Source organism: Capsicum annuum, chromosome 12 (assembly GCF_002878395.1).
Source record: "Capsicum annuum cultivar UCD-10X-F1 chromosome 12, UCD10Xv1.1, whole genome shotgun sequence".
Lineage (NCBI taxonomy): Eukaryota > Viridiplantae > Streptophyta > Magnoliopsida > Solanales > Solanaceae > Capsicum > Capsicum annuum.
The window spans coordinates 117,406,706-117,420,088 of record NC_061122.1 but is presented as its reverse complement, the minus strand read 5'-3'; the positions used below and the strand labels follow the sequence as shown (position 1 = coordinate 117,420,088).

At 33.0% G+C, this 13,383-nt stretch overlaps 1 non-coding gene across 1 annotated transcript; it reads right to left on the bottom strand.

Moving 5' to 3' along the window:
- Positions 1-10,260: 10,260 nt before the first annotated feature.
- LOC124889846 lies at positions 10,261-10,367 on the bottom strand. Its single transcript, XR_007048760.1, has one exon. It is a non-coding gene; the product is annotated as a small nucleolar RNA R71 (small nucleolar RNA).
- Between the last annotated feature and the right edge of the window lie 3,016 nt (positions 10,368-13,383).

The window sequence follows — 13,383 nt, the reverse complement described above, 5'->3', positions numbered from 1 at the left end:
TAGAACTAAAGATCGTCGAATGTGATTATCTAATTAACTTTAGAGACCTGAAAAAGGCCCTAGTACCAATGATTCAGTACTACGATCATGTTTAGGTGTCACGATCATGGGAGGGTCCATTTGGTATCAAAAATCAATTTTTTCTGCAAAATTTTTAGAGGGGTACTCCAGTCTTTTTTTACCTTTTAACCTCCTACACAACGTTATTTAAGCTACCTAAGGCTAAATATAAACCCTAAACTACCACAAATATCTCACTCTCTTAAAAATCAGTCAATACTTAGAGAAAATTTTAAAAACACATTATTTCCTCTTCTCCAAAGAAATAAAAGTGTTCTTGATCTTCAAACTAAAATACTCATAACTTTAGTTCAAGAATGAAAAGTAATATATATAGGTATTCAATGAGGATATAATTTTATCCTCATGCCAAATTTATGATTTTTCATTGAAGAATTCTATGATTCCTAGGAACTAGGGTTTTTACCCAATTATGTCTCCAATTTTAAATTCAGTTCACCATGATATATTTTTCATTCATGAACATTCCTTAATGATTATTTATGATTTTTATGGATATATTATAACATTGATGTTGTTCTCAAGTCTATATATTATTTACATTATATTACTTAATATTTCAAGCATATGTTCAAACTATGGATGTATTAGTTCTCAAGACTATTCAACGTTATTAATCATAATTTCATAGATTTTAGTCTATATTAGTTTGACATGACATGTTTCTTATGAAATTCATTATCTTCAAAGACTTTGGATTTTATTGCTCACCGGTATATTGATATATAGTATTTTAGACTTCAGTTATGAAATCCCTATTACATTCAGATTATAAAATTTCTATTATTAGTTGTATTCTTTAGAAATGGAAAGTTATAAATACCTAATGACTTAGGATATCATGCATTGTTAGTTAAACACTCAGTTCTTTAGTTTTTGAGATTTAGAATGCTTTTAGATAAAGAATTTATATGTCAGTCTCAGAACATCAGTATTATTGAGTTATTCAATATATCAACTTATATTCAGTTGAGAGTAGAACTTAGCACTGAGCCAAAACAAGGATGAAGGCTCACCCGTCAATTATGTTGAGACCTTTAGTAGAAGCTCCTAAGTCTTAGAATTAGTGCACCACTTTAGGTTATGAAGGTTCAACCATCAGATTATGATTGACACTTTAGTCCTTTTAGAGACCAATTTAATGGTATTACATCACATCATCCTTTATACCCTGGAAACGTATATTAGTCCCTTTTTGTTGTGGGATTATTTATCAAAAATCATGTTTAGATCATTGGTTATATATTAGTTAATAGTATCTCCCACAGTTTAAACCTAGTTTTTGCATTACCTTGTAATTGGTATACCTAATATAGTATTAATAAATTAAATGTTTATTTACTTAGTCATGTCATTAGTTCGTATCTCACAGTTTTAGAATCAGCATTTGTACATGACCCTTATTTATGTTTTACCATCTTTTAAACTATAAATTTTTTAGATTATCATTGTATATTGGTATATGTGTAATTCATATAGGTTAATGTACTCAACTTTATCTCTTTATTTTTAGTTAGCATTCAGTACAATTTTGCAACATGGTCCACATTAGTTTTAAATCATTTAGAATATGTATGCTTCTATAGCTTTCCAATTTGTTAGAAATATTTTAGCTCACAACTCAAACAGTTCACTATGTCTCACAACTTTTATTTACAAATATGCTTTAAATGCATATTTTAGTAAATGGATTATGTCCTCAGTTTCAAAGCATATTTGAAGTATTTTTTTGACTAGTACATATCTTACATACTTAGTTGATTCCAAAGTATTGATTGCATGCCTCTTCTACCTATAATTTTTATGTAATGTAGATTTATGTAGTTATTATCATGATCATATTCAGGCAAATCATAGAATCTAGGTGGGAGGTGATTAAATCTCTTACTTCGATAAATCAAGTCAGTTGTTCCTCTAGTAATTTATTAATTAGGGATAGTTGAGGGCCATGTCTAAGCTACCTATAGTCAATATTAGTAAAGGCTTTGTAGATAGTTAGTAAAATTTTTCGTAATTAGTTTCTCTTTCTTTTCATGCTACAGATGTTTTAAATAAAATTTTTAATAGTAAATGTATTGAACTAGTTTATTCCATGATTATGTTTATGCTCATTCAATTTATCTTTTATCTATCTTTTAAGCAGTTGTTCATGCATTATACCAGTACCATAGGTTAGCTTGGGATCAGATGTGGTTCTAAGCAATATGTTACGACTAGGGGTAGTCTCAGGTCATGTCACGACCTGACTTCGAGTCATGATAGCACCTACTCTATCATACTAATAGGTAAGCCAAACAAAATCCCGGAGATAGATGTAATGGGCTATGGTGAAAAATGGGCTAAAATCCAAAATTCACATTTAGTATTCAAATAACAATAATACAACCATTAAGGTCTAATAGATGGACAAAAACCAATTAATATCCTAAGACCCAGTAACGTTAATACAAGAGATTCTATCCAGCTAATATCCCAAGACTCAGTATTGTCGACACAAGAGATATACAAAACAATTATGAGCACTGAATAGCCAAATACAACAAGTCTTGAAAATAAAAGATTGTACATCGATAAATAAAAGGAAAAAGGGTAACTATGACTCCAAGAGCTCACCTAAACTCCAATATCAACTCCATATGGTCGACAAATCACCGGAGACAACTAGTACTCGTATATGCACCAAAAAGGTATAAAATTATATTATGTGTTCTAATGCCATGGGTACTCAGTACACATCATCAGCCAACTTAGCTAAATTATGATATAAATTTGATAAGATACAAGATGACATAAGCAGAGTCAAGGTAAAAGGCAATCCTGAAAGTAACATCCTGCACCATTGTACATGCATAAAAAAATAGAACCAAAATTATAACATAAAAATCATACATTTATAACTACCTGATTATCCCCCATAAGCCAATAAGTATAGAAAAGTAAATAACCCTATGCAGGCCCCTATAAGCTTGGAGAGTACAATCAAGTAATGTAAACTACCACACAACTAAAATTTATCATTTGTAATAGCATAACAAAGAATACATCCATTCCATATCACATCATAAGCAACCCTCAATGCCGGACTAGAACTGAAACTAAATGTGTCAATACATTCAACAATTGTTGGACTTGAACTTGAACTCATATTATTAATAACATCAACAATGGGTGGACTTGAACCAAAATTCATATTTATAACTCATACCAATGAATCATATTAGTGACACAATAAATAAACTAAACTCTATAGATTATACTAACAAATCATAGCTACAACCCATTCCTTTACTTATATCTATATATTGGATGAAGAATCATAACTGGTATTCTCGTCCATAATTACATCTATAAGCCATATTATTAGCTATATTTGAAATCCATATTAGTACTAATATTCTCAAGCCATGTCATCAAGCATATCCAGAATTTATATTAATACCCATATCTATAGGCCATCCATCATATCTATAGGACATTAATTGTACTTATAAGCCATATCATATCTATGAGCCATGTCATATCCATAAGCCATTAGCCACATCTACAAGCCATATTCTATATACAAGTCATATCATATTTATAAGCCATATAACATCTATGAAACATATCATATACATATATTCCATATCATCTCTATAAGCCACCTTATGTTTATATATATAATCCGTACTATGTATACAAGCCATCACATATCCATAAGCATTATTATATTAATATATAGCTACACAATACGTATAAGCCATAACATATCCATAAGCTATATTATATCTATATGTAAGCAACACTATAAATATTATCCATAACATATCCATAAGCCATATTATTTCTATAGCATTTAGCATATCAATAGGTGAACCTATTAATTAAATACAAAATCCATGCAAAAAGTTGCATGTATAAGCCATAAATCATATTCATAACCATGCATGACAACAATATCATTAATGATACTGGAAATTATCATCAATTCTTCTATAACCATCTAACATACTCAACACCAATACTCAACCTTCTCAAATTTCAAACTTACTATTAAAAATAGTATGTCATACGTGAATTTTTTTTACGGTGTCATCACAAGTATTTCCCTAAGGTCGGCCAAAGTGACCCACTTCTAATCCCTAAAAATCTATTTAGACTTCTTCCCTGACTAGGATAAGGTATCTAACTTTATTAATAGAGATCAACTAAGCCATAATTAGTCTAAAACAGTAATCCTTCCCATAAATGAGAAACTCCCACACATGAGAAACTAAGGTAATTGTAACAAAAACTAAGCCACTAAGGAAAATTTTTCTCTAACATGAATGACTCGAAAAATTTCACCTAACTTGAGAAATTTAAGGCTTTTCCACTCTAAATATATACTGTGAGGCCCAATTCACCTAAATCATGACTAAGATAACTACTCCAAGTCTAAGGTTTCAATGTAGCCTAATGGTCCAATTAAACAAAATACCCACATTCATTTTTCAAACAGCTAAATCCCATCCCATATCTAGCATAATATCAAAATCATAATGTCAGATAGCTCAATATATTAAGAGGGTAATCCCAGCCTACCTGGGCAACAAAGAAAGCCTGAAGAATCTGCTAAATCACTATTTCCCCTTTCAAGAAGCTTCCATAAGGTGTTATGCTATCAAAATCACAATATATCCATCAAAATGAGAACAATGATATCCATATTTTACTATTGTTTATCCGATCAAAAATTTCATAAGAATCCCATATGGGGACCATTTATGGAAATCACATTTATGAAATCCACTCAATGTCCCTTTATGCTCAAGGAATATTTACCCTAAAATGGGTGAATTCTGAGCTATATTAGTACTATAATCAAGTCACCAAGATTTTAAGATTGTTACATGAGAATAAAGAAATCAACCATGAAAATAAAGAAATCCTACCACCAATTTGATGGAGAATTGCGTAATTAATCCTTATCCTAGCTCAAAAATTACCTATAAATATTATCCTCGGGCTGTCCCACTTTTATGGGTTTAATATATTATAGATCTGGATAAATAAGGTATTTATATCCATTCCAATTACACAAGAATTACATATGTGACTTGTTAGCGACATAGGTGATACCCGACAAAAGGTGCAGAAGTGGCTTACAGGATATGAGTATCATATACGCGATACTTGCATTACTGTTGGGGTGTAACTTATGTGAAATAATGTCTCTTATGTGAAATTTGCTAGTGCCTAGCAGATTGCATAAGCGATTAAAGGCATCCCAGATGAAATACACCAACACCAGTTGAGACTTAGAAAGTTTCCTAGTATCTAAACCCCTAGGGATTTATCTGGAATCCTAATCTTGGGCATATTTATATACTAAAAGCACCAATATTCCTCTAGATTTTGACTTTCTTTGGGAACTTTTGTATGAATTTGTACGTATATTCTAGCTTTAATTCCATTTTGTGCTTAATGGATATGATTAGTAATTTCAGGGTAAAAAATTCCATTAATAATTCATACATAAGAATTGGAAGGATTTGGACACAATGATGATATGAAAGTATTGAAGGAATACAAGGTAGTGAAATAAAACTAAAAAAAGGGAAGTTGGTAAGTGGGAATTCTCATTTGAACATACTCCGCATCGCGGAGAGGCTTAAATTCTCACTTGGCACTTTTCAGTGAAGGTTCGCCAAACCACCGCATCGTGGGATAGTCCAAATTTATAAATTGGTGTGACCAAAAAGTTTACCGTGTCATGGAGAAAGGATACTTCACAATTGTCCAAATCCAGTGGCTCACCGCGATCGTGGCACGGCATGGTGAGAGTGCATTTCATAAAATTCACGAAATAATTGATTTCCATAATTTCTTGGATTTTAATGGGAAATATCATTTGAAAGAATGGCGCGACGCGCTGTGTGGTAATGTTGGAAAACTTTAAGTATTTTTGTAATACCCCACTCTTCTCCTAGTTCAAATTCGTCTCTAGAACATCAAAGATCTGGTTTCAAAGATGACTATATTTTATTCCATGTGATATTTTTAATATTTTGACTTTTTATCTCGTGGGAAATCAAATAAGCTTTTCATCTATATCAAATTCACCCAAATCCGACACTAGGGAGAATAGTTAGAGCCATTTTAGTGAGACAGTGTACCACCTGCTACTTTAGCGCATCACACTTCCAGCCAAAATGGCAATTGTCAAAATCCTGTAAGCCTCCGTGATTTTACCGCGTCACAGTAGGTTTCCCATTTGCAAAAAAGGTGGCAAAGTGATTTCTACCACGTCACGCCAAGGCTCAGTTTCCCAATTATCCAATTTCCAATAAGCTGGCGCGATTATGGTGCGTCATGCCAATATGTAAAATCAGGATTTTTCCAGTTCCAAATTTTAATTTCAAGGACATGACAGTCATTTTGGTACCCATATATATACTCTTTAACACAAGATTTCTCATTATTTCACCGAAATATACTAGTTTTCTCTCAATTTTCTTCAAGAACAACCATTCGGGTTCCTAGCTCAAGACCCAACTCATCAAGATTCCTCTGTAAATCTTCCAAGAATCATATAACAAGGTATACAGATGTTGATTCATGGGTTCCTTCCACCCAACAAGTTCAAGAATCCTTTTCTAAATTCAAAGGTCTTATATTTATGAGTTTTTATGATTCATGTGACTTAAAATTGAAGTTCATGTTAGTATTGAGTTTTAATTAATGATTTAGACTACCGATTTCAAGAGTTAATTCTAGTATGTGATAAATTTTATGATGTTCATGATAAACCCTCTTCAAGTTGCATGATATTGATGTATTCATGATAATTAAGTATTGAATATGTGGTATAACCAAACCATGCTCCCCATATGTTTGATAGAATGCTTAAGTAAAGAGAATAGTGCCCTCATTAGTATGTTAAGCATGAAATCCCCAATTATATGTTAACTAGTGCATGCCAAGAGTTTGTTGAAATGCTTTAGAGAATGTATTATGATAAGTTGCATGCATTCTTATCCATGTGTATTCCTTATTGAACAACTATGAGGTATTAGTATGAATTCCCTATACATTTACATGTTTATGACATTCAAGTGATTGATGAGATACCGTATTAATTATGTTGTGAATGAAAGTCCATTGTCATGATACTTAAGTGTGGTCCTGTCTTATTTATTTATGTTATTGATTCCTGGGGGTATTTATACCCAAAAATTTAGCTGTGTGTCTAGAGCCGAGTCAGTCTTAAGATAATTTTAGTCCTGCTATGATCAGTAGAATTTAGCCAGTACAAAACTTAAGAAAATTCAGTAATCTCAGTACTAGTTCAATCCAGTCTCAGTATCAGTCTAACCCAATTCCGTATTTAGTTCAGACCACAGTAGTATTCAGTATTCAATTCATATTTTAGTAAAGCTCCATAAGTTACATAACTTAGTAGAATTCCAATAGAAAGTAGAATGCAGAAGTATTTCAGAAAATTATATTCACTATCACTAGACTCAGAGATCACCCAATATATAGGCTTGATCTCAGACTCTGAGAATCATATTTATTATTAGTACAATCAGAGATTACCCGTTATATAGGCTTGATCTTAGATTCTTACAATCATATTCATTATTAGTAGACTCAGAGATCACCTATTATATAGGCTTGATCTCATATTCAGATAATCATATTCAGTATCAGTAGACTCAGAGATAACCAATTATATAGTCTTGGTCTCAGATTCAGACAATCATATTCATTATCAGTAGACTCAGAGTTCACCCATTATATAGGCTTGATCTCAGATTTAATTTATCAAGTATCAGGCATCATTACTAGTAACTCAGAGGTCACCCGTTATATACGGTTGATCTCAGATATAATAAATCAGTATCAGTATTAGTAAGATTAAACATCAATCTCAATAAACTCAGTTATTTTGTCTCTTAGTATTAGTAAACTCAGACATCAGTACTAGGAGTCTCAGTCATCAGTAAGTCAGTATTTAGAAACCAGTATTTAGAGTTCATATTCAGTGTTACTGTGATTCCAATTTTGGTTTGTGCATTCATGCATATGTCCTCATTCAGTACTCTCATGTTATTCAGTTAAGTTATGTTCATGCATAAGCCCTTGCATTTAGACTTACCTAATCTAGCATACTAGTACATTCAAAGTATTGATGCATACTTTTCTCTTGTGCTATGGTATTTATACCATAGGTTCCAAAGTACTAGGTCTAGAGAACCATTAGTTGTCTAGACTCAATCAGCAACAGTAGACGTAGCAGTGAGTCCTATTTATTCAAGGATGATCCTTATTTTACTATGGCATTAGACTCAGTTTATTTTAAATAGACATAGTTAGTTAGTGACATATCCTATCAACTCCATAGTTCAGACAAGTTTAGAGGCTTTTCAGACAGATGTTTTAGTATTCAATTTTTAGTATTGAGTATTTTTAGAAATTTGAACCTTATGTCAATTTTATGCCAGTTTTCGACATTCATTTTAGTATATTATGCAGTACTTAGGTACAATATTAGAAAAGGGTTAGTTTGTCATCCTTTGAGATCATGAGCACCGTGTGGCGTTTCGATTCTAGAAAATTAGGGTAAAACAATTTTGGCCCAGCTATAAAAGGAAAAAGATAGGATAATTTTGGACAGTTTTGGGATGGGAAGCAGCAGTGGAAAAGTAGAAATTTTTCTCTTTTAGGGTTTTTAGACATTATTTTAAATTATTTTACTTGAAGACTTATTATGGGTATGATTAATTACTTATTTTGGATGATGAATTCAAACATGTATAGCTAAACACCCTATTTTTGGGGTTGAGTCTAAGAACATGATTACGCTTTTTATATTCTTATTCATAGTTTCTTTTCGGATTATCATGTGGGTTGTTCTTAATTTCTTGAAATTTCTATTTTAATGATTGGCCACCATTAGAATAAATCTATATTTCTATGTTAATCCGAGAGAAGAATTGTAGGATAGAATGAAGAAATTATGGAGCAAGGTTCTTATTCATTTATGAAATAAGAGATTTGAATTAGCATATAGGATAGAGATATACCTAGAAGCCTTGCTTGGTTCACTTGCAAGAAGAAAACTTTATGAATCTAGAAGAATTGTTTCATCTTTGCGAAAGTTGTAGCTACAAAATTCAATAGATAAAAGATTTGAGGTCGAGAGACCAAGATCGTGGCATAAACTTTGCGAATCATCAACCCGATGACCAATTAGACTGTGATAAGGATAGAGAATTGTATGATTGTTCGAATGAACTCAACTCTAAAATCATCATCATTATTGATTACAACCATTGCTTGCTTTGCTCTAGTCATCACTAGTTATATCTAGTTTAATAATCTCAATTTTTATTTATAAAAATCAAAATCATCTTGATACTTTAAAGCACTTAATACCCAATTTTCTTAAACTAAAGGTTAATTAAATTTCTAGTTTATTAATCCTTGTGGGAATGATATCTACACTTGCGCATTCGCTGAGACGCAATAAGTTTTTGGCGCCGTTTCTGGGGATCTAATAGAATTAGAAAATTTCTTAATTTTTGGTTTTTGATAATAAGTTTAAGTATTAACAACTTGATCTTAGCGGCTGAATTTTTGCACGTTTAGCTAAACATTGGACTGGCTAAGGATAAAGAGTCAGTAGAGCCCTTTGCTGAATAGGAAGTATTTTTTCATCTGAGGTAAAGAGCTTAATATTACATTCAACAGGGATAAATTGATGAAATACGATATCCAATTATTGATGATCCAAATGTTGGGAATGTTCCAGCTCCTGTTATTCCAACTGTTACTATTCAACCAGCCGCAAGACCTATTCTTGAGGTGGCAATCCCACTTATGAACCATGTAACTAACATCATTCAAAAGCTTAAACCAGGAGGACACTAGGAATTGAAACAAAATATAGTGCGATTGTTGAATTCTATGGGGCACTTTCACGGATTGTCACATGAGGATCCATAGAAAAACATACATACCTTCCTGGAAATAAGTGATACATACATTCCTAAAGATGTGAATGTTGATTATGTCAGGTTGACACTATTCCCTTTTTCTATAAATGGGGAAGCAAAAGGGTGTTTACATACTAAACCACCACACTCCATCACTTTATGGGAAGATTGTGCTCAGAAGTTCCTTATTTAATTCTTTCCATCCCAAAAGACTACACTATTTAGGAGTGAAATCTTATGTTTCAGACAAAAAGATGGAGAAAATCTCTACCAAGCTTGGGAGAGATTCAAAGGCATGCTCAGAAATTATCCTCATCACCATTAATCGAATGGTTTCTTGGTGCACACATTTATAGAAGGCCTTGAGTCTAATACAAAGATTCTTTTTGATTCAGCAGCAAGAGGACAAGGTTTAGAGAAAACTTATGAAGAATTGTATACATTGCTAAATTTAATCGCACAAGGGAATCCTAATTAGCATGCAGATTCAAAAAGTGCTCCCAAGAAGGTTACAAGGGTATTAGAGGTTGATCAATTCACTACATTATAGGCACAAATTATAGCAATGCAGAATCATATGAATACTTAGCTCAACAACTTAAAATTACGTGAGACACAAACAATAGCCATAGCAAATGCAGTTCAACAGGTATATTCGTGGTGTGAAGTTTGTGGAAGTGGTGTCCATAAAGCAGATGTGTGTTATGTTAATACAAATTTAGTAAACTACGTGGGGAATGCAAATTGTCGGGGTTAACCAAATTTTGGAAACACTTATAATCCAAACTTGAGGAACCACCTTAATTTCTCATAGGGTGGAAATTAGGCAAAAAATACAAATCAGTATAAGGGATCAGAGAAAATAGGGTGGAAATTAGGAAAAAAATACAAATTAGTATAAGGGACCAGTGCAAAAAAATCCGCAGCTGGCTCAGAATAATCAAGTGACTACTCAGAATAGCAATGTGGAGGAGTTAATTAAGCAGTTCATGGATCAATAGGAATTGTTTGTGGCAGACATAAAGACTTAATAGGCACAGTTTGAAGTTGATTTGAAGAGTCAATAATTGCTCACAAAAAATCTAGAGTTGCAGTTGGGTCAAATTGTAGGATCATAGAATACAAGGCCATAAGGAGCATTGCCTAGCAACACTGAGGATAATCCAAAATCGGTTAATATTGTTACAACAAGTAGTGGGTTGGAAACTAAGGAGACATTTCAAGAGCATGATAATCTTGTAGTCATTGATGTCAGTTTAAAAGAGAATGCAGAATTGAAAGTCAAGGAAAAAAAGGGAAGTGTAGAAATTCGTGTGGAGAAAAATACTATCCCTTTACCATTTCCTCAAAGAAGACTATCCCTTTACCATTTCCTCAAAGGGAAAGGAATCATCAAGAGGAAGCCAGTTATAAGAAGTTTCTAGATTTTCTGAAGCAGGTTCAAGTAAACCTTCTTCTTGTAGACATTCTACATTGTATGCGAAAATAAGTGAAATACTTAAAGGATATTGTTTCCAATAAGAACTACTGAATGTGCTACAGTTATACTTACTCAATAGTGCATTTCTAAAATTTAAAATAAACTACCCAGAAAGTTAAAGGATCCAGGTAGTTTTACCGTACAGATTACCATTGGACAGACTATTTGTGTACGTGTATTGTATGACTTAGGTGCTAGCATAAATCTCATGCCCATATAATGGTATCAAAAGATGGTCCTTGTGAGTCCCAAACCCACGACTATTGTGTTGTAGTTGGCAGATATGTCCCTTGCTAGGCCTGATCGTACTTTTGAAGATGTGTTGGTGTAAGTGGGATTTTTAATATTTTTGGTTGATTTTGTGATTCTTGACTTTGAGGTTGATCCTATTGTTTTATTTATTTTAAGATGACCTTTCTATGCAATAGGATAGTCACTCATTAATGTGGTAGCTAGAAAAATAACAATGCAAACATATGACAAAGTAGAAGTTTTTAAAGTGTACAAAGAATTAAAACTGCCAACTATATGTGCGGAGTTATCTTCTATATCGGTTATTGATCTTGTTTCAAATTGGCAGTTGCTTTTGTCTAATGATCCATTAGAGCGAGCTTTGATGGGTCAAAATTTGTATGGTGATGTGGGAGCATTGGAATTTGTCCAAGTTATGAATTTTGCAGTGATTGAGAAAAAGAAAGTTCCATTCGAGCCTTTAAATAGTCCAAGTGATCCCTCACCAAGGCCTTCATTTGAAGAAGTTCTTAACTTAGAGATTAAGGTTCTTTCTCCGTATTTACAATATGTATTTCTTGGTAATCAAGATACCTTGCCTATTATTTTGTCTGCAGGATTATCAGATGTACAAGTAAAGAAAGATGTAGCGGTTCTAAAGAGGAAAAGAAAGGCAATTGTCTGGAAGACTTCTGGCATTACAGGAATCAATGCAGCATTTTACATGCACAATATTTACATAGAAGAGGGTTACAAACCTAGAGTGCCGCAACAATGAAGGTTGAATCCTATGATAAAGGAGATGGTCAGGAAAGAAGTGATCAAGTGGTTAGATAGTCGTATTGTCTACCCAATTTCCGATAGCAAATGGGCGAGTCCAGTACACTATGTACCAAAGAAGAGAGGAATGACTGTAGTGACTAATGATGATGATGAGTTAATTCACATTTGTACTCTAACCAGTTGGAGGATCAGTATTGATTATCGAATGTTGAATAAAGCAACTCATACAGATCATTATCCAATTCCCTTCATAGACCAGATACTGGTTAGATTGGTGGGGCAAGAGTATCATTTTTTTCAAGATGGGTACTCCGGCTCCAATCAGATAAGCATTGCACCAGAAGACCAAGAGAAGACTACTTTCACTTGTTCATATGGTACATATACATTCAGACGCATGCCCTTCGACTTATGCAATTTACCTGCTATATTTCAGAGATGTATGATGTCGATATTTTTTGACATGGTGGAAGAATTTGTGGAGGTATTGATAGATGATTTCTCATTGTATGGTAATTCATTTGAAAAGTGCTTGTAGAATCTCGACAGAGTCCTAGCTCGATGAGAAGAAAAAATCTAGTGTTGAATTGGGAAAAGTGCCACTTTATGGTTAGGGAAGAATTGTCCTAGGCTATAAAGTGTCATGCAAATGACTTAAAGTGGACAAAGCGAAGGTTGAAGTGATCGGAAAGTTACCTCATCCAGTCACAGTCAAAGGAGTGTGGAGCTTTCTCGAAAAAATAGGGTTTTATAGAAGATTTATTCAAGATTTCTCAATGATTGCAAGTCCCATGTGCAAATTATTAGAGAAATAATCCAAGCTCAATTTTGGGGCTGATTGACATG